Source organism: Lithobates pipiens, unplaced genomic scaffold, assembly GCF_037356315.1.
Source record: "Lithobates pipiens isolate NorthernLeopardFrog02 unplaced genomic scaffold, aLitPip1_a1.2 Scaffold_16, whole genome shotgun sequence".
Classification (NCBI taxonomy): Eukaryota; Metazoa; Chordata; class Amphibia; order Anura; family Ranidae; genus Lithobates; species Lithobates pipiens.
The window spans coordinates 487,677,392-487,700,025 of NW_027507748.1; positions in this window are offsets into that span (position 1 = coordinate 487,677,392).

The window sequence follows — 22,634 nt, forward strand, 5'->3', positions numbered from 1 at the left end:
AAAATAATCTCTAATGTAAGAAAGTTCGTTTTGGACTTTAGATTGGAAGCTCATTGCAGCAAGGGACTGATGTTAATGTTTGTTATCACTAAACATGCCCAGGGACTTGGACATTTAAAATTGTAGGGTTTACACTGCACAGGTGCATATGCTTAGAAAACTGTTGCTTCGTTTATTTGCATGCAAATGGACTTCGATCTTTGGCCTGTAGTTGGAGATTTGATGCACATAGCCAAGGGTTAACACAGTTGCAGATAGTATTATGTGTTCCTGATCATCAGGTACAATCACTTTAGAAATACACGAAGAGACAGATTGAAAGATACTGGTGGGCATGTACTTCTATTGGGCATGTGTTAGTGTGCTAACAATACAACCTACCTTATATAAAGGGCTGCAGTGGGGGGGGGGGGGGGGGTTGTTTGGCCTGAGAAGGTTAAGTTTTTTTCTGTGATTTGTGGTGGAGAAGGCATGAGATTGTGCCTATTGACAAATTAAATCAAAAGTGGGTTTATGTAGCCATGCTGTCAACGTTGTTTGTGTGTATTGTTCCTGTCTGACCATGCAAACATGATTTGGGAGCATGCGCTGACCTTACTCTTTGATCTCATTGCTTAATTATGTACACAGAAATGCAGCTTCCAGCAGAACATGGTCACCAATGTATTTATGTGCGAGGATTTGTGGGTTGGTGGTGAGTGTTATATGTAGAACATTTTTTTTATATTATGTTGGAACACTTGTAAGAATAATGACTGTTAAGTATGTTTCTATAATCTTGCAGATAAAAATGTGATGTGTTGCCCGTTATACACTGAAAGTAAAGCTGTGCCCACTCTAAGGTTTAGACAAATATTAGATTGTAAGCTCCTATGAACAGGGCCCTTAAACCCAATTGCTAACTGTTTTGCTAAATGTAGCACAATATATCCTGTAGGTTTTTTTTTTGAAGCTAGTAAATTAATGTTTTTTTTTCTTGTTTCTTTCTTTTAATTCGTTTTGGGGGTGGTGGTTTTGAGGAAGTGCAATATCTTTTATATCTTATCATTTCTATATGTATTTGTACACCAAAAAAATCTCTTCAGCATACCAACTACAAGTAAATGATAAATGTGGAATCTTTATATATAAAAGCTGTGGAGAATTTCAGGTAATGAATTCAGCTGGTGGATAGGCAGTGTTGTATGTGTCAGCCCTGGTTCACATTGGTGTGATTTGACATTACAAATCGGGGGCAATTGCACCATTCTAATTGTGCAGTGCCAGAATTTTCAAAAGTAGTTTCTGTACTACTTTTTGGCAATGTTGGATGCAATTTTTATTGACATCAGTACAGAAACCTGAACAGGCGTGTCTGAAATTCCCTCCACAGTCGATACTGACATGCGGGAATGGAATTGTGTGAGTTCAGCTGAACTCGCACGATTTCCTCCCGCCATCGTTGTGAACCAGGGCTCAAACTGGGCTTTTGTAATTCACCTGCTATCCCAGGGACACCATTTCTTATCGAACTCCCTTCAGTGAACATTCACATATCATATGTAGAAATAAAAATTTGCATATCTGCAAATAAACAGAAATAAAAAATTTTAATTGTGGTTGCGATCAAATATTTGCAGCTCTGATCAAAAGGTTTCCCTTCTGACCTTGAAATGGGTCATGATAATCACCCGGAGGTTCCTGTCCTGGCCAGGATCTCCATCTAGGTGGACATGGTGACCTAGAGGAATGGGGTCCCCCCCCAGATCTATACCAGGCCCTTTGGATTTTGTAATGTATTTGGAGGGAACCCCCCACGCCAAAATTTTACAAAAATGATGTGGGGTTCCCCCCAGTCCATTATCCGGCCCTTTTTCGTTTGGTATGAATATTAAGGGGAACTCTGCATCATAGAAAATAAATTGTGTGGGCTTCCCCTAAAAAATCCATACCAGGCCCGATCCAAACACATGCAACCTGGTAGGCCACAGCAAAAGAGGGGAGATGAGAGAGCGCCCCTCCCTCTTTCTGAACCATACCAGCCCACATGCCCTCAACATGGAACAATGTGAAATGTGAGCTTCCATAATCCAGAACTTCTTATTTCAACTTGTTGTTTTTTAGTTTGCCATGGTGGGTCTTGAAGAGCTTATATAAATAGTCTTTAATGTAACTTCACTTGAAGGGGCTCTCAGCTTTGTCTCTTTATATAGCTCCTATGCAGCCCCAGCCTTGAAAATCTTTTGGTGCTTACAAATTAAAAACTTTATTATATCTACCATTTAATGTGGAATTCCAGTTTAGATCTAACAAAGCTTGAAATTGCTACCACCCCCTCCTAAATGTAGAAGGAAAATGCGTATAGTTATCAATTCTCAGAGAGATTTGGTCCAGTCACATAATCAGCTCCTGGAGGATGGTTTCATGGAAGAGGAGGGACAGCCAACAATGAATGCCCCATAATAAGCCTTAGTCCTTGTACACACGGTCGGAGATTCTGTCGGAATGTGTCCGATCGGAGCGTTTTGTCGGATATTCCGACTGTGTGTGGTCTGCATTGGACTGTTTCCTTTGGAATATCCGTCGGACCAACTTTTCAACTTAAAAGTAAATATTTTCTGACAAAATGCTCCGATCGGACATACTCCGATCATGTGTAGAGAATTCCGATCAGACAAAGTGCCACGCATGCTCAGATCAAATTCCTACACCAAAGCTATTGGCTACTAGCGTGAACATAGTCCCGTCGTAACGAAATAACGTCATCACGTCGGATTTTCTGACAACTTTGTCCGACCGCATGTATACAACAGTTTCGGACAAAATCCGTCGGATATGGTTGTCGGAATCTGCGACCGTGTGTACAAGGGCTAAGGTTGACGTAACCATCCAGGCATTCCATTGTGAGTGCTCTCTCTCCTCTCCCCTGTAGCTAGCTGCTAGGGAAATCACGTGACCAGACTGAAGCACCCTAAGAATAGGCAAGTATAAGCATCTTCCTTTTATATTGTAGTTAGAATAGGAGTTAGGAGGGGAGTTTCACTTTTAGGGATCATCCTTGATACAGACCCTGAAGGAATTTGAAATATATCTCAAAGATCGGACTATCCACATTCATAATTTCTTGCTGGAAAACCAGACCCCCAGACCCCTACAATATGTGGCCTGCAGGAAAAAGGGCCTTGGTTAAATTATAGATAAAGATGACTGGGGACTAATCAGGTACACCCCTTCTTTTTCTCAATAAATGTTTCAGATAAAGAATCCAACCTTAAGTTCACCTTCCTTAAGAAACTGCTTATGCAGGTAAGGGAGCTAACCCTTTAATTTATTCATGCACTGGTATATGGTTCTGCTGTGACTAGCAAAGTTCATTCTTTCAGCATCAGGGTCATATTTTAGGGCAGCGGTAGGCAACCTCGGCCCTCCAAGTCCCATGAGATATTGCAAGACCCTAACAATCACAAACATGACTTCTAGAGGCAGAGGCATAATGAGATTTGTAGTTTTACCACAGCTGGAGGGCCAAGGTTGCCTAACCCTGCTTTAGGGGCTACCCTTTTCCACATATAGTAGACCTGTCCTCCCATTAGGATATTTTGCAGCTGGGTATACAGATGGTCAACATTCATCTGGGGAGAGGTATTCCAACAAAAATTAAAGCCCCGGCAATGTATAAATACCCAGTTCTACCTTCCTACTTTCCTTTTTATGGCAGTGAAGTAAATCCTAGCCAAAGCATGGTGGTGCAACACCCCTGAGCAGCATGGCTAAAGAGCAAAATGACACAGTAACTCAGAAATAAACCTCCTGCATATATTTGAGTGGAAAATTATTTTCTCAGGGAGTTTGATCACTCAAATGTGTTTTAATTGACTCTCCAATGGAGGGTACAGAAAATGTGAATTACAGCAGAGGTTTATCCAGTTCTGGACTATTCATGGAATAATAATGGGGTACTAGAAACTCATAGTTGTCTGGAAACCTTTCAATAGCACTCTAATTAGGAATAAAAAATCCCTCTTTCTAAATAAAGTGATTGCTTTTATCAGTGAAATGTAAATGGAAATGTGCACTGATTCAACCATTCAAATGCTTTGTATAGTCGTATTATATACAGCACATGTTAGAGAAACATACTGTTTAAGAAATTTCACTTTCGCCATGTCATCTTAACAAACTTTTGTTTTATATTGTTTTTGTAGGTAAACACGCTAGGTTATAGTAAGCTATAACTATAGATCAGACTGCATCTTTACTAAGTAACATTAAGTGCTTGTCTAAAGGGTAACTCCATATTTGTGGAAAAAAAAATAGCAAACAAATTAATGTAGCATATACAATTGTGACACAAGTCATATTGTAGTTGAATGTTATTAAAAATTACCTTTCCAATTCTAATCTGCAGCTCTGTAATTTTCTGTGAAGTGCAATGCAATATGGCTACCTGGAGGTGCTCTGTACACAGAATGTGTACAGAACACCCCCCCCCCCCCCCAGATATGTAATTTCCTGCTTATGTGATTGGCTCACTGATTTTCCCAGAAGTCTGCACTGTACAAGTAAAATTTCAGAGCATGGGCACAGACAAACACATAGGTATTTCTTCAGAATAACAAAAGGTAGGAATCTACAACAAAGTCTGTCAAAATCCTTGTAGTGGATCACCTAGAGGGGAATGTTTTTTTTTTTTTCAACAAAAGTGGAGTTACTTTTTAAAGGATAAGTTCACCACAAGGAACATGTTACACCTGTTTTTAGGGTGGAACATGTAACATGTTCCTGATCCTGCAGTCAATCCCTGATTCCCCCATTCTCTGTGACATCAGGCTGGGGATCTTCTACCTGTACCTGCTGTCACTATTTGAAAAGCGAGTGGTCGTGTGGTGCTCCACCCAGAAGGCATCATCAATAATTCACAGATCCCTGTGAATTAATGAACTACGAGTACTGGCAGCCTTTGCGGCTGTTGGCTTGTAGTTCTCAATTAGGGATGAGCTTCGTGTTCGAGTCGAACGTAAGTTCGACTCGAACATTGGTCGTTCGTGCGTTCGCCAAATTCCGAACGTTTGGCCCGTTCGCGGCAAAATTCGTGTGGCCCACAATGCACTGCGATGGCGCAATGCATTGCTGGCTCACGATTGGCCAAGCATGCACTGTGACCCCGCATGCTTGGCCAATCGCAGCGCCAGCAGCGAGGAGAGCCATGATTGGCCACAGGCATCCTGCCTGTGGCCAATCATAGCTCAGGCTGTGTAGTGCATGCCCCACACTATATAAGGCCGCCTTTGAGGCGGCCTCGTGTAGTGTGTTAGTTAGCATCTGAAGCAGTGGGTGTTCTGTTTACCTTCAACACAGTTACACACCAATCGTTTTTGGCTGATTTACTATCTTGCTCTTGTGTAGTGGTTACTGTCTGTGCCCTGACCGCAGTATACACCACTATATTCACCTCACCTATATTGCTAGTGATCTAGCTTTAATAATAGAGCTTGCAGTCAGTAGTGTTAGTGCGTGCTGTCTGCGTGCTCTGTACCCAGTACATACCACTATATCCACCTACATAGCTGTTCTCTATTTGAGCCCAATTGCCATCTGCAGGAGTTATTGGAAGTTGTGTGTGCTTCCAGCACAGCACAGCACAGTATACATCTGTATATACCCCTTTAACTCTGCTGTTTTCTGGTTATTGTCTGCGTGCCCTGACCGCAGTATACACCGTGATATTCACCTCACCTATATAGCTAGTGGTCCATCTTTAACAATAGAGCTTGCAGTCAGTAGTGTCACTCAGGAGATAGTGCGTGCTGTCTGCGTGCTCTGTACCCAGTACATACCGCTATAATCCACCTACATAGCTGTTCTCTATTTGGGCCCAATTGTCATCTGCAGGAGTTATTGGAAGTTGTGTGTGCTTCCAGCACAGCACAGTATACATCTGTATATACCCCTTTAACTCTGCTGTTCTATAAAAAAGGCATCTGCAGGAGTTAGTGGGTGTTGTGTGCCTACAGCACAATATAAACTACCCAACTACTGTTTTACCCAACTCCCTTCAGGCCATTACCATGTCTGGAAGGCCAGCAAGGAGAGGCAGACAGGCGAGAGCCGATAAAAGAGGGCAAGCAGGCTCTGTGTCTAGAGACAACAGTGCTGGTCGTGGACGCGGTGCATTGTCATCAGCACGTGGCCATGGGACATGCTTGTCCTTCTTTTCTGCAGCTGGACATGTTGAACCGCAACATGCCAACGACTTGGTAGAGTGGATGACCAAGCCCTCTTCATCCTCCTCATCCTCTCTCACCCAGTCTCAGGGTAGTAGCAAAGCAGCTGCCAACGCATCATCTTCCCTCCTCTCAATGTCATCATCAGTGACTCCTTCCCTAGACCCACCACGTCCTCCTGAGGAGTCTCCTGAACTCTTTGAGCACAGTGTTGGGTACATGCTCCAGGAGGATGCCCAGTGTTTGGTGGGCTCTGATGATGACACTCAGCTAGAGGAAGGCAGTAGCGTGAGCGCAGAGAGAGAGGATGCTCAAGAAGCACAGCAATCTGGCAGTCATGTTCCACAAGCTGCAGCATACTGCCAGGTTTGCTACAGCGATGAAGAGGGAGGGGATGATGAGGGCACTGACTCCACGTGGGTGCCTGGAAGGAGGGAGGAGGAGGAGGAGGAGGAGGAGGAGGAGGAGGAGGAGGAGGCACATGTCCAACGAGGCAGGATGCCCTCCGGGGGCCAGCTTAGGGGCAGCACACCGACTGAATCACACCGCAGAGCTCCGCCTGCGCAGAGCGCTTCCTCTGCGCGTTATTCTAAAAGTTCTTTGGTGTGGGCCTTTTTTGAGACGAGTGCATCAGATCGCACCGCTGCTATTTGCAACATATGTCTCAAGCGTATCTCACGTGGCCAAAACATCAGCCGCTTGGGCACCACATGCTTGACCAGACATATGTTGACCTGCCATGCAGCTCGTTGGCAAGCGTACCTCAAAGACCCACACCAAAGAACAAAGCGGACCTCTCCTTGCTCCTCATCAGCTGGCATCTCCAACCCCACTAGACCTTCAGTCCTCTCTGAAACCTGCTCTGAGAGGAATGAAGGTGTAGAATTAGGTGTGTCACAGCCAAGTGCTTCCGGGAACTCTGCTAGTGGTACATCCACGTCCGATTATAGCAGGCAAATGTCCCTGCCCCAGCTGCTGGACCGGCGGAAGAAATTTACTCCCAGCCATCCACATGCCCAGCGGTTGAATGCTAGCTTTGCTAAATTGCTAGCACTTCAACTGCTGCCTTTTCAGTTGGTAGACTCGGCCCCCTTCCGTGAGTTTGTACAATGTGCGGTTCCTCAGTGGCAGGTCCCCAAACGCCACTTTTTCTCACGGAAGGCGATTCCGGCTCTCTACCGGCATGTGGAAGGCAATGTCCTTGCCTCGCTGGACAGGGCGGTCAGCGGTAAGGTGCATATTACCGCTGACTCATGGTCCAGCAAGCATGGACAGGGACGTTACCTGTCTTTCACGGCCCATTGGGTCACTCTTCTGGCTGCTGGGAAGGATGCAGGACAAGGTGCAGTAGTGTTGGAGGTTGTTCCGCCACCACGCCTCCAAAATGCTACTATTGGTTGTGACACACCTCTCTCATCCACCCCCTCCTCTTCTTCTTCCTCCATGGCCTCTTCCAGTGCTCTGTCCTCAGAACCAGCGGTGCTCCGTAGGCGTTCCAGGGGCTACGCAAGTACGCAGGCAAAACGATGCCATGCCGTGCTTGCGCTGGTTTGTTTGGGGGACAGGAGCCACACTGGGGCGGATGTTTTGTCAGCTCTGCAGGGGCAGGCCGAGAGGTGGTTGACGCCACGCCAGCTTAAGCCAGGAATGGTGGTTTGCGACAATGGCACCAACCTCCTCTCCGCCCTCCGACAGGGACAACTGACCCATGTGCCCTGTGTAGCTCACGTCCTTAACCTGGTGGTGCAGCGGTTCTTGGGCAGGTACCCCGGCTTACATGATGTCCTGAAGCAGGCCAGGAAAGTCTGTGTGCATTTCCGCCGATCATTTAATGCCTGTGCTCGGCTGGCTGAGCTCCAAAAGGAGTTGAACCTGCCCAAGAACCGCCTTATATGTGACATGCCCACCAGATGGAACTCAACATTGGCCATGCTGCAGCGGCTGCACACGCAGCAGAGGGCCATCAATGAGTACCTGTGCGACTACAGCACCAGGACAGGGTCAGGGGAGCTTGGTTTTTTCTCACCACGCCAGTGGGGCATGATCAGGGATGCATGCACTGTCCTGTCACCGTTTGAGGAGGCCACAAGGATGGTGAGCAGTGACAGTGCATGCATCGGTGACACTGTACCTCTTGTCCACCTCTTGGAGCATACGCTGCGTGGAATAATGGACAGGGCACTTGAGGCAGAACAGAGGCAGGAAGAGGAGGACTTCCTTGCCTCTCAAGGCCCCCTTTATCCAGACAGTGTTCCTACTGTGCCACCCATCACACAGGAAGAGGGTGAGGAGGAGGAAGAGGAGGAGGAGGATGATTGTGTCAGCATGGAGGTGGAGGCTGGCACTCAGCATCAGCAGCAGCAGTCTTATAGGGATGATTTACAGTCCCAAGAAACACGTGGACTTGTACGTGGCTGGGAGGAGGTAGCTGCGGATCATGTTGTCCTTAGTGACCCAGAGGACTCCGGACCGAATGCCTCAGCTAACCTACGCTGCATGGCCTCCCTGATCCTGCAAAGCCTGCGGAAGGATCCTCGTATTCTTCGGATCAAGGAGAGGGACCATTACTGGCTGGCCACTCTCCTTGATCCACGGTACAAGGGTAAGGTTGCCGACCTTATCTTGCCATTGCAGAGGGAGCAGAGGATGAGACATCTCCGGGAGGCCTTGCAGAAAGCTCTGTGCAACGCGTTCCCAGAGACTGGGAGGTCACAAACTCCTGGTCCTGGACAACGTGTTGCTGAGGCATCAGTCAGAAGGAGCGGTGGAGAAGGTGGTCGTCTGACTGATGCTTTCAGACAATTTTTTAGTCCGCAGCCCCAAGGTATGATTGGTTCCAGCACCCATCGCCAGCATCTAATTTACATGGTGCAGGAATACCTAGGGGCAAGGTCAGACTTGGACACCTTTCCCACTGAAAATCCTCTGGCTTACTGGGTCTTGAGGATGGATCACTGGCCAGAGCTTGCACAGTATGCAATTGAGCTACTGGCCTGTCCTGCATCCAGCGTTCTTTCGGAACGCACCTTCAGTGCTGCTGGTGGCTTTGTTACCGATCACAGGGTGCGCCTGTCCACCGAATCAGTTGATCGACTGACCTTCATCAAGATGAATCAGTCTTGGATCACCCACAGCTACCAAGCACCTGAAGCTGATGTAACCGAATAATTTTTTTTGAAATACCACATCCCTTCAAGACTGCCTATGCTGATGCTGAGTGACTGTCCTGTTATGTTGATTGTCTATCCTCTTCCTCCTCCGCTGATATGTTGAAAGAACATTTTTGGTTCTGGGTGATGCCAGCAGCCCAATTTTTCTGCCCCTGTTTAACAGGGGCGTTTAATTACAATTTTTGATGCAATGCTTTGCAGCAGGGCTAATTCCTGCAATAAAACTAGAGTATATGGCAGAGGTTGCAGTGTGATGGCACCAGTGCCTAAGGCCCAATTTTTCTGCCCCTGTTTAACAGGGACATGTAATTACAATTCTTGATATAATATTTCACAGGAGGGCCCCTTCCTGTGCCCACCCAGAGTAACGGTGAGGACTTATAGTGTTGTGGCACCAGCACCACAACCACCAAAGGTCAATTTTTCTACCACTGTTCAACAATGGCATGTAATTACAATTCTTGATATAATCGTTCACAGCAGGGCGCTCCAGCGCCCACCAAGAGTCACTTTGAGGGCTTACAATGTTGTGGCAAAACCAACACCTTGTTCCGCCATTTCTGCAGAGAATATAGGACAGGCCCCTACTTTCAAACATCCAACTTACAAACATCAGACAGCAGCAAGTGAGATGAAAAAAGATGGACGACAAAACAAATTATACAGGGATGATAACCCTTCCCTATGTTTTCCAAAAAGCTTAAAAATCGTTTTTTTGACTGGAGCTACACTTTAAAAATGTACCAGTTGAAAATTACAAACAGATTCAACTTAACACAACAAACCTACACAGTCCCTGTCTTGTTTGCACCGCCTGTATACTGCTGTTCTGAGTATATAGGGCCTGGGGGCCACACGCATTTCCTTTTTTTAATATGGGTACGGGGTTCCCCTTAATATGCGTACAAGACCCAAATAGGCTGGTAATGGGCAGGGAGGGCTACCCATGCCATTTTTCTGAATGATTTTCAACCATATTGCAGGAACCAGATATAACATTAAAACCGCAAGCAGTTTTAAATGGTGTTATTTCCGTTTAATGTCATTTTGTGCAGGGACTGTTCTAAACACGGGAAACACGTGGCACTTCACAGGCATACTACAGACACCCCCCAGGCACCATATTTAAAGGAATATTTCACTTTTTTTTTTCACTTTAATTGTCATTAAAATCAGTGCTCCCGCCAAAACAGCCATTTTTAAAACTTTTTTTTGCATTGGCCCATGTCCCCTGAGGCAGGAGTCAGGTCCCCAAACCCTTTTTAGGACAATATCTTCCATTTCGAACGTTCGAGTCCCATAAACTTCAATGGGGTTCTAACGTTCGTTACGAACGCGGGGTCCGTTCGAGAGTTCTGGTGCGAACCGAACCGGGGGGTGTTCGGCTCATCCCTATTCTCAATGAACCACAGGGGTGTTGTTGAGAGCTTGAGTAGTTCATTAAGTCTTCCTGTCAGTGTCAAACTGCTTGCCTGTACAATGTACACTGACAGTATTTAGGAGTCTTGCATGGCACCCATGATCTGCTGACCAAGGGTGCAATTATTTCCAGGGTCCTACAAAATGCATACTGTAGTTATCAGCGTTTAACACGCACTTTCTTCCCTCTTAAAATCAGGGGAAAATCATTGGTGCGTGTTATAGGCCAATCCCCCACTGTGAGCAGAGGAGCGAGTGCTGCCAATATATACATAGCCGAGTGTACTAGGCTAGGCTCGGCTCCTCTCAGCTCCACTCACAGTCATGCCTAGTCCCGCCCTATGATGGAAATAACACACGGACTGGGCGTGACTGTGAGCGGAGACGAGCCTAGTTGAGTATACTCAGCTATGTGTATATTGCCGGCGCTCGGCTCCTCTCAGCTCCACTCACAGTCAGTCCCGCCATTGGACCTGTGTTATGTCCGAGAGGAGCCGAGATAAACAGGACCGGCTCTATGTATCTCGGCGGCACAATATTTAAACATGAAGTGACACTGATAAGGCATCAATGTCACTAGACAAGGCTGCAATGACACTGACAAGGCTGCAAATAACACTGGACAAGGCTGCAGATGGACACTGATAAGGCTGCATTGCTTGACATTTAAATATACGTTTTTTTCCCTAAAATTCCCTCCTAAACATGGGGTGCATTTTATTATAATTATTATTATTATTATTATTATTTTAAGTGAGCCTATCCTTTAAGGTTACTTTAGGTTGTTGAAAGTCACCACACTTTGTTCTGCCTGATAAACCAAACATGTTATAGGAATCTATCAGTTGAAAACCATCATGCATTTCTTATAAACCTGTGCTCCAGCCTCCATCTCTCCTCCCAAGCAATACTCCTCATCCCAATTTAATTATCGCTGCAGCAAAAAAAGAAAAAAAAAATCCATTGTACCTAAATCTGTGGTCACATGGTTCACTGGGTCCTTACTTTTTGATGTTCTATAAAGGTCTGCCCACATTTATGCTTGGGAGACATGGACACTTCCTATTGGCTGTACGAAGGTACAATCCTCTCAGATTCTACAAGATTGCCACATTGTGGTAGCATCATGACAAGGGGATTGAAGAGTCATAGGCACAGACTGCAGTGGATACATGATGGCAGACTCAGGTGAGAAAGCCCTTGTTCATATTGGTGCAACTTGTCATGCGATTTGACAGGTCAAATTGCATGACAGATCTCATCTATTGCCGGACATCGCATTGTTCAACTTGGTGCCACCCCGACTTTGTGGTGCCATGTCAATTTGAAAAACAAATACATGCACTATATAGGAAAAACAAATACATGAAGCCAAAGTCGCACTGATATGTGGCTTTGAAATTGTGCAATTTCAGATGAAGCTTACCCTTAATTGAAATTAACAATGTAAGATGGAAAGACAAGGCAGGTTTTATGCTGAAATTAAAATTAGAGTGTAGTATTGTTCCTCTGTGTGAGGAATACAGAGTTCAGTGTCCAGCAGTAAGGAAGGTAGAGGTCAATGGTCAATAATGAGGAATGCAGAGTTCAGTGTACAGTAGTGAGGAATGCAGAGTTCAGTGTACAGTAGTGAGGAATGCAGAGTTCAGTGGTCAGTAATGAGTTCAGTAGCCAGTAGAAAGAACCACAGAGTTCAGTGGTCAGCAGAGGTGAACACAGAGTTGGTCAATAGTGAAGAATGCAGTGGTCTGTAGAGAGTAGACATGTGCAATGCAAATCGCAACAAATCGAAATTCGGCCTAATTTTACATCTTTCTAACATAAAATTTCAACTAATATGAAAGAAATTATAATGAAAACAACTAATTAATTCGGCATGATTCATTAATTCCTTAATGGTCTAATGAAACAGCAGGTTGACTCGGAATAAATCTTTTAGCCCAATCAGCTGATTAATTTTGTTCTGGAGATTAGAATAATAATACTGGTAAAGTGCATTCCTGAGAACTGAGTAAGAAAGTGCTGTATTTGGGCAGAGGAGACAAGTTTTGAGAAGCAGCACAAGAGATATTGTGTGTGTGTGTGTAATAAAGGATTCAAGCTCTAAACATCAGGTTCCTCCTGGTACCAGCAGCAGTGACACAGCACAACCACTGGCAAAGTATGTTCTTAAGAAGGGTGTTGTATTGGATTTGAGAAGATGTGATGAGTTTTGAGAAGCAGCAGAAGAGACATTGTCATTGTGTGTGTGTGTGTGTGTGTGTGTGTGTGTGTGTGTGTTAATGGATTCAATAAATAAACAACTTTCAGAATTATGATTCGTTATCACAAAAAAAAAAAAAAAATTATATATATATATATATATATATATATATATATATATATATATATATATATATACACATACATAATATATGATCCTAAAATGAAACAATTAAACAATAAAACAAAATTGATTTGTTATAACAAATATCTATACTCTACAGCAATAACTAATTATTCGAAAATAAATGAATGAACACAATTATGTATTTTACAAATTAAATCTAAATGAAACAACCCAAACATTCTATATATAAAATTCACAATCAATATAATAAGCATTTTTTTGGTAAACTGTAAAATATGGTGTTATGCCGAGTAAGAAAATACCTAACACGTCTCACTTTAAAATTGTGCGCACTCGTGGAATATCAACAAACCTCTTCATAGGTGACGCTTTAAAGGCCTTTACAGGTTACTAGTTTAGGTTTATTATTATCATTATTAGAATTATTGCTCTCGCTCTGACATTTGCAACAATACCTCACATGTTTGGTGTGATTGTCTTTCACATATGCATGTGGGACCAAAGTGAGCGTGAGCTTGGGGGGATGGGGGCACTTTCATTTTTTTTATTTTATTTATATTTTTACACTATTCCTTAATTTTTTTTATGACTTTTATTGCTGTCAGAAGTAATGTAAACATCCCTTGTGACAGCAATAGGCAGTGATAAATCTGGAGTCTATTGTACCCCAGATGTCTTCTCTGCCCTTAAAAGTATCTGATCACACCAATATCAGTGTGATCAAAGTTTTCACAATTTAAAAATGGTGCTGTTTACATCCGGAGAAACCAGATGTGACGATGATATATGTCACTTCTGGTTCCCTATTCCATAGAGCGCACCTGGAACCTTTTGGTTTTCAACAAGCTCTATGGTAAACCAGCAGGCTTGCTGGTGGGAGAGTAGAGCCTGGAGAGGTTCAGGCAGGAGGTGGGGGGGGCACCCCTCTTACCACCTGTAAAAGCCATCCAGCGGCAAATTTGTTGCTAGGATGGTTTTTACATAAAAACAATCACCTGCTGAAAAAAAAAATACCAGGATGATGCCTGTAGCTGCAGGTGTAAGTGATTTGGTGGCAAGTGGCTAGAGAGGAATGCATAGTTCACTGGTGAGTAGTGAGCAATGCAGAGTTCTGTGATCAGTAGTGAGGAAGGAGAGTTCAATGGTCAGTAGTTAAAAACTGTGAGTTCAATGGTCAGTAGTTAAGAAAGCAAAGTTTAATGGTCATTAGTTAGGAACACAGAGTTCAGTGATCATTAGTTAAAGCACAGAATACACTAGGTATTAGTGGGAAATGCAAAGTTGCGTGTTCAGTAGTGGGGAAAGCAGAATGCATATGTCTATTGGCGCATTGTTCCTATTGAATACAAAGGAGCTATCTTTTCTATGTGTAATCTTACTCAAGCACTTCTCTGGTTAAACTATGATGAAAGACCAGGAATAATGCCATGACTCGGAATAATAATAATAATAATTAGCACTACACATAAGCACATGATCTATTTTTTTCTGATTATAAATACAGTGAAATAAGATTTTTAAAAATGCTGGGGAAAAAGCATTTCATGAGCTCGGTATGTTGCAAAATGTAATTTACCCCATCACTCATAGGTTGCATCAGTACAAAAGAATTTGGTTCAAAGCATAAAAAAAAATCCTAAAGATGCACATAATTACTATTATGTAGCTCAATATTAATAACAGTGACTACAGTAAATGTGTTTAAGAATTATGTGTCAAGATGGAAGAGATAGTGACTTCCTCTAGTAGAGTGGTAGTAGTAGTGTCTGTGTGCTGCTAGGAAACTCTACATACTGGGACATTCCCAGAAGGACTGTATTTTATTCAATCTGCCCTCAAAAGGTAATGCCCATGAATGAATAAAAATAACAATAATAAAAAATGAAATAATAAAAAACTCTGCCCCAGTCTGATGTGTTCATAGGAAAAATACACTTACGCAAGAAATAGAGAAAATAGGATTAGCAGATTGAGACAGCCAATGGAGGCAGATAGAGACAGTCAACAGGAGTAAGGGGTAGTAGATTCTGAGGAGCTTTGTGTAGCATAGGGCTTTTTCATGATTGGAAGTTATTGGGGGTGGAAGTTGGGTGGTTCCTTCTGCTTCTCATTAAAATAATATGGAATCAAAAGTGTGCAGGAATAAGACATTAGCAAGTACAAGTCCCTTGAAAAGGTATTCGTAAACCTTGAAATTTTCCATGCTCCATGTTTTCCATGTTCCAACCAAAAATGTAAATGTATTTAATTGGGATGTTAACTAATAGACCAACACAAAGTTGCACATAATTGTGAAGTGAAAGGAAAATGATAAATGGTTTTCGATTTTTTTTTACAAATATATGAAAAGTGTGGTGTGTATTTGTATTCAGACCCCTTTACTCTAAAACTCCTAACTAAAATCTAGTGGAACTGATTGCCTTCAGAAGTAACCTAATTAGTTAATAGAGTCCATCTGTGCATAATCGTCATATAAATACAACTGTTCTGTGAAGCCCACAGAGGTTTCTTAGAGAACCTTAGTGAACAAACAGCATCTTGGAGGCCAAGGAACACACCAGACAGGTCAGGGATAAAGTTGTGGAGAAGTTTAAAGCAGGGATAGGTTATAAAAAATATCTTAAGCTTTGAACATCTCACTGAGCACTGTTCAATCCATCATCCAAAAATGGAAAGAGTATGGAACAACTGCAAACCTACCAAGACAAGGAAAATTTCAAGGGGTATGAATACTCTTTCAAAGCACTGTATACAGGGGGACAGGCTGCTTATGTAAGAAAGCAAAGGTAAGGCTGGAATTCAGCTTTAAGGGACAATATCCACACACACTGTACAGTGAACAGGTAATATACTGTATAAGAAGCTTCTTGAGACCCTAATGTTAGATGGGAAAAATAAGGATTTATGCTGAAATAAAAACTAGAGTGTAATATTTAAGAGACATTAGTCACCCATATTGTACAATGGCTGGACAGTAAGGAGCTTCTTTAGCCCGCAATGTTAGAGGGAGATATGAGTCAGGTTTTATACAAAATAAAAATGTGAGTTGCACATATTACTCATATCTTTTATAGAATTGTATTGTAACTGTACTGTCTGCCCCCATGCTGTAAAGCGCTGCACAAACTGTTGGTGCTATACAAATCCTGAATAATAATAATAATAATATATGGGGGATGTGTCCAGTTTGTTGATGAACCTGGAGGCCAGAAGGTCCATATCCAGTGTCCCCCAACTCTGACACAGGTCCTGGAACAACTCCAGATTTAAAGACCTCTCCCCCAGCTCCAGGCACTGCCTGTTGAGATATATACCTACCAACTGTATACACCTGGTTTATGAACAGGAGAAAGAGCTGGAATGTGGAGCTTCTTTTACCACAGCAAGAGTTCTGATTCCTCCTTAATGGATGATGTATGACATGACTTTTTAGACAGGGTGCCCAGCGTCACAGGGACAACCACATTTCTTGAAGTTCCAGAATGTTGATTGGGAGATTCCTGGGGGTTCCTCCAGTGTTCAAGACCCTTGCAATTTCAAGATATCCACCCCAGCCTGTTAGCATAACATCCATCATGACAATCTTCCAAGGTATTGGGAGCAAGGTTTTCCCCAGCACCAGAGCTTGATTTCTGATCCACTGAACCAGTCTGTCTAGAGATTAACCCGATTTGTCCAATGCTGACAGAATGTTCAGTTGGAGTTTTGTAGTGAAACCTGACAATAAAAACTGCCTTAAAAGAGGCTATTATGAGTCCCAAAACTCCCATGAAAAATCATAGAGAGGAACAGTTCCTGTTTGACAAGGTCTGAGTCTGGGAGTGAAGAATAGAACGTTTTTCTTGAAGGAGAAACACTCCGGCGTGAGCTGTATCCAGATATTCCAAGCAATTTGTCAGGGCCAGCATTGAATACTGAAATCTCTGGACCATTCAAAACATATTATCTGTCAGGATTTATCCTGAATATTCCCTTTAGAGGGGGTCATCCAATTATCTGACTTTTGGGATACCATGAAAGTGTATCCATGTGCAACTCAGTTTACTTGCCGCAGGCGACTACAAGCAGGCAGGTAGGTGTATTTTATTACAGAAGAGACATTGCATGGTTCTTCTGTGATAGTAACCTGCCTGCTTGCACTCTTTTATTAAATGTCTTCAGTTATACTTTATTACCAAAACGATGAAAATCTTGAAACTGTTCCTTTCTGCTGACAAAATAATGACAATGTCAGGACCTTTATAAAGAAAGAACAATGGATTGTATTACTTCCTCCCATCTTGAGCCTAGAAAAAGCTCTTTTTATTATTTCCAAATAACACTTGTGTAATATGCCTTGAAACCAGAACGCCAGCTAACCTTCCAAAGCAAAATACACTGTGTCCAAAAAGATTGTAAAGATAACTTTGGTCTATGTTTACAAGACTGAAGGACTTCCACCATGCTTCTTTACACAGGTGAAGAAAAGAGTCAACATCCTCTGGTCTGGACAGTTTAAAACTTGAAAACCTGTCTATAATATTTCACCAGCTGAAAGAGAGCAGTAAAAAAGTTGTATATATCTCCGTAATGTGAAGGGAAAAGAGGCATATATAAATCCAATTCCAGACATCATTTAATAATACTGTACAACGTATATCTAATTAGGAATATTAGCATGTTTATTGGAGTGCAACCTCTATATTTCATAATATGCTAAGATGGGACTATGGAGTTTATTCAACTATTGATGAGAGTAATAGGAACATCACCATTTCCTTATACATAAGAGTGTGGCATGCAGGGCACCGGACGCTTGGATTTCACTGTTTTTTTTTTTTTTCTTAGAAGCACATGATTAAAGCCTGAGGCTCTAATTGGCTTCAAAAAAGGGTGAGCTTGGGGTGCAGAGCACTGCATCCTGAGCCTACCCAGTTGTGAGACAATTGCAACTTAATATTCCCTATTGTCTACTGATTCTCCCCCCAGCTGATCAGGAAGCAGGTCTTAAGACCAACCGACAGGGTGGGGGTATCGACCGACCTACGGGGTGGACGTATCCACCGACCGAATGGGAAGGGTGGCGGGAGGTTTGTTTGCCGCCCCTCCAAAAAATGGAACACCAGCCACCACTGCATAAGAGTATATGATAATGTGACTATGACCTCATATCACCTAAAATTAGTTCAATAACAATCTTACGGTCTGCTGGTGTAGTGACAATCCCATTATATATTGATAATGTTGATTTATTAATCTTATTAGAATTATCATATATGTATAAGTAGTTTAAAATTAGATTTAGATATACAGTAGACAATATTGCCAAAACTATTGGGATGCCTGCCTTTACACGCACATGAACTTTAATGGCATCCCACTCTTAGTCCATAGGGTTTAATATTGAGTTGGCAGACCCCTTTGCAGCTATACCAACTTCAACTCTTCTGTGAAGGCTGTTCACAAGGTTTAGGAGTGTGTCTATAAGAATGTTTGACCATTCTTCCAGAAGTACATTTGTGAGGTCAGCCACTGATGTTGGATGAGAACGCCTGGCTCGCAGTCTCCACTTTAATTCATCCCAAAGGTGTTCTATAGGGTTGAGGTCAGAACTCTGTGCAGACCAGCAAAGTTCCTCTACCTCAAACCTCGCTCATCCATGGGATGCCATTAATGTTCATGTGTGTGGCAGACGTACCAATACTTTTGGCAATATAATGTACAGTATGTACTGTAGCTATATCTATATATATCGATCTATATATATATATATATCGATCTATATATATTGAGATTATATATATATACATAAGTGTATATATACAGTATCTTACAAAAGTGAGTACACCCCCTCACATTCTGTTTGGTTTCTCATTTCTCTACAACATGTTCTTATTGTTATTTGTTGTTTGATAACCGGGCTGTGTTCCTCTTGGGAGAGCTGGGGCTTTGGGCATGGGGAGAAGGCTTTCTTCCCTCCGTTGAAGTCCCCGGGGATCCTCCCCGTTGCAGAGGCAGCTGGGTATAAGGTTTAATGACAACTGTAGTTTACTTGGACTCCAGCCCATCTATAGTTTTATATTTTTTGTGTGTATAGCAACACTACTCTTAGATATCCTTTTGCCCTGGGGTGTAAGCAAGTAACTGGTACCTTAATTTGGAGTGCTTTGTTCCTTCTGGATACCCCCGGGCTAAGGATACTCTCTGGGAGGGGGGGGGGTCTCTAGGGCCCATGTTAACTATTCTATAACACTTGGGGCCTCCCCCTAAAATATGCTTTAACAGGTGGTTGGCAAGGCTGGAGCGGAAGTTATGCTCCTCACTCTAACAGTGAGTTCTTTCAGAGGCAATTGTTGGTCTGCTTTCTAGGCAGACTATTGTGTTGTTAACTACTAGAGTGGGTGGGATGAAAATGAATCCCACTCTCTTGGTTCTGGAGAAGTTTGCGGGAGGATTCCTCCGTGATCTTCTCAACCCTCTCTTATACCCGTATCTTTTCCCCTTTTTCATGTTTCTATGATGTTTCTTTTTTTTTTTCTCAGGTATCAAAGAGTCACCGAGTGTATAAGGCTGGGGGTAGCTGACCTCATCTATCTCTTGCCCCTGTGGTCCCATTTCAAGATGATCTTGAGACAGGAAGGTCTCTACTCAGTGCATTAACCAGCCTCTTTGATCCATGGCTTTGCTTAAAGGACACTCTGCATGAATTGCCTCACACAATGTTCAGAGGTTAAACTCACCACTGAAGTGCCAGAAATATTACCAACATTCCCATTCACAGCATCTTGAGGTGAAAACCGATTTTCCCAACCAATACAACCCTAAATTGATTCCCTTTAAATTCCCCCATTTCTATTTAGTCAATGTGTCTAATAAGACTAAAGGGGTGAGCATATTTTTCTCCAAAAACACCACCTTCTCTCTCCAACAGAAAATCAGGGACCCTGAGGGCAGATATATTCTCTGTGTATATGCTTTAGATGGGTAAATATTTATTTCATACTATGCCCCAAACCAAAATCAGGCTTCCTTCTTTTCAGTCTATGATGGCCACCCTATCCCCTCATTTTCTGGGCTTGGTAATAAGGGGGGGGGGGGGGGTTGTCATGGTTATGCAATAGAGTTTGTCTGTCAGCTTACCTCTCACCATGTGTTCATCTCTAGAGACTAGCCACTCTCACCTGACAGCTTTTATAATCGTTCCTCTAAGCATGGCTCCACCCCAGCTCCTATCAGAGAACTCTAACCTGTGCACTTCAGGCCAGCCTTGCTGATCAACATTGTGTGTTTGGCTTCCTGTTTCATGCTTGTCGTGCTCTACATTTGTCTCTGTTACCGACCTTGGTGTGTTCTCGACTATTCCTGTCTGCTCGTGACCCTGACCTTTTGGTGTGTCCCCGACTATCCCTGTTTGCCTGTGACCCTAAACCTTTGGTGTGTACTCTGTTGTCCTTGTCTGCTGGTCACCCCGACCTTGGCTTACTCCCTTACTATCCCTATCCTTCTGCTGCCTACTGTTGGCGTGAGCTAGGGGACCCTGGGGGTCGCGACATGGAGCCAGTTGCAGCCCAGTTCATCCTCACCACTAGAGGCTCTGGTGAACACCTGCTGGGTCTTAGACTCTGCGCCCTAGGGAATCTTATGCTCTAACCCTGGTGGGATCCATTATTGGTGTTCCAGCGACCCTGCTTTCCTTTACTACCCTGAATCCCATCCGCAGCAGTCAGCCGTAGGGTCCACTACCTTGTTGTGCACTCCTGATCCCAATGGTGTGCATCTGTCACCTTGCCTCAGGTGGCTAGAGAGGGAGACACCAATACTGCCATAGATCACATGCTAGATAAATCAAGGAATGGCTGCCCACGTCAGCTATGTCCCCCACAAATTGTAAAGCTTCTCCATTCACATGGGATAGTGGACATCTGAAGGGAATTTAACCCAACGTCAAAGGACTACACACATTACTCTGCCCCCCATTTAACTCTAGCATCATATCTTTACAGCGGTCTTGACAATTCCTTTTGTCTCCAAGTAATTTATCGTGGATTCCCATTGTCTGATCACTCAATAGTTGTTCTGTATATTATGACACTACATGAATATAATGGCAAGATTTGCTGGAGGTTGAAAGAATCTCTACTAAGTAATCCAGTGCACTACATGGGGACTACTTTTGAGTCAATGACGATGGGGAGATCTCTCCTACAATTTTTTTGGGTGCCCCATATGGGGGAAGATTATCCAACTTTCTACTAAGCTCAAACGAGAACAGCGAGTTGAAGTAGATAATTTAGTGTGAATTTCACAAATTCTCAAAAGAGTAACCCAACACCTAAATCGCGAGCCTTGTTGGAATCTAGTAGGGTAGCCCTAAACCTTGCTCTGATCACCCTTGCCGAAAAGCACCTTAGGTGGATGAACACCCGTTTCAACCTTCAAAAAGACAGAATAGGTCCCAAACTAGCTACCAAGTTGTCAAGGAAGAGGAAACATATTGTTTGTTCTTACTAAGTAGAAAACACGGTATGTCTCCTCTCCTAGTCACTCCCATCCCCACACAGTTAGAAGACATTGAGGGAACACACAGTTAACCCCTTGAGTGCCTCCTAGTGTTAACACCTTCCCTGCCAGTGACATTTACACAGTAATCGGTGCATTTTTATAGCCCTATATAATTGTCAATGGTCGCAATGTCGCAGTACCGCTAAAAATTGCAGATAACCACCATTAATAGTAAAAAAAAAAAAATGGCCTAAATCTTTACCATAGTTTGTAGATGCTATAACTTTTGTGCAAACCAATCAATATACGCTTATTCTGTGTTTTTTTTTTTAATCAAAAATATGTAGAAGATTATATATTGGCCTAAAATGATTTTTGAAATTTGTTTTTTGAAAAAAAAAAAATTGGAGATATTTATTATAGCAAAAATTAAAAAATATTGTCTTTTTTTCTAAATTGTCCGCAGAGGTGATCAAATACCACCAAAAGAGAGTTCTATTTGTGGGGAAAAAAGGATGCAAATTTTGTTTGGGTACAGAATTGCATTACCACGCAATTGTCAGTTAAAGCGACGCAGTGCCAAATTGTAAAAAGTGCTCTGGTCAGGAAGGGGGTAAAATCTTTTGGGGCTGAAGTGGATAGAAGATGCATGCAAGGAGGGTTGGGGTTATCTGATCTCTGGAAGTATATTCAGGCAGCCCAACTAGCACAGTTCTCTGTCATCTATGGTCAAGGCAGTAAACCAGATTTGGTTAATATGGAGAGACAGGCTGTCCCTTCACACACTTTAGACTATTTACTAAAGGTTCCCCACAAAAACAGACCTCCAATCCTGGCCCACACTCTATCTCACTTAATGGTCCTATGTGATTCTCTATATAAATCCCCCTTATTGGTCTCTGGCTTTCGTCCGCTCACACACGTATTTCATAAACCCCAGTTTCCTCCAGGCCAAGACATTCAGGCCTTCCAGTGGTGGAAGGATAAAGGATTATACAGGATTGGCCACTT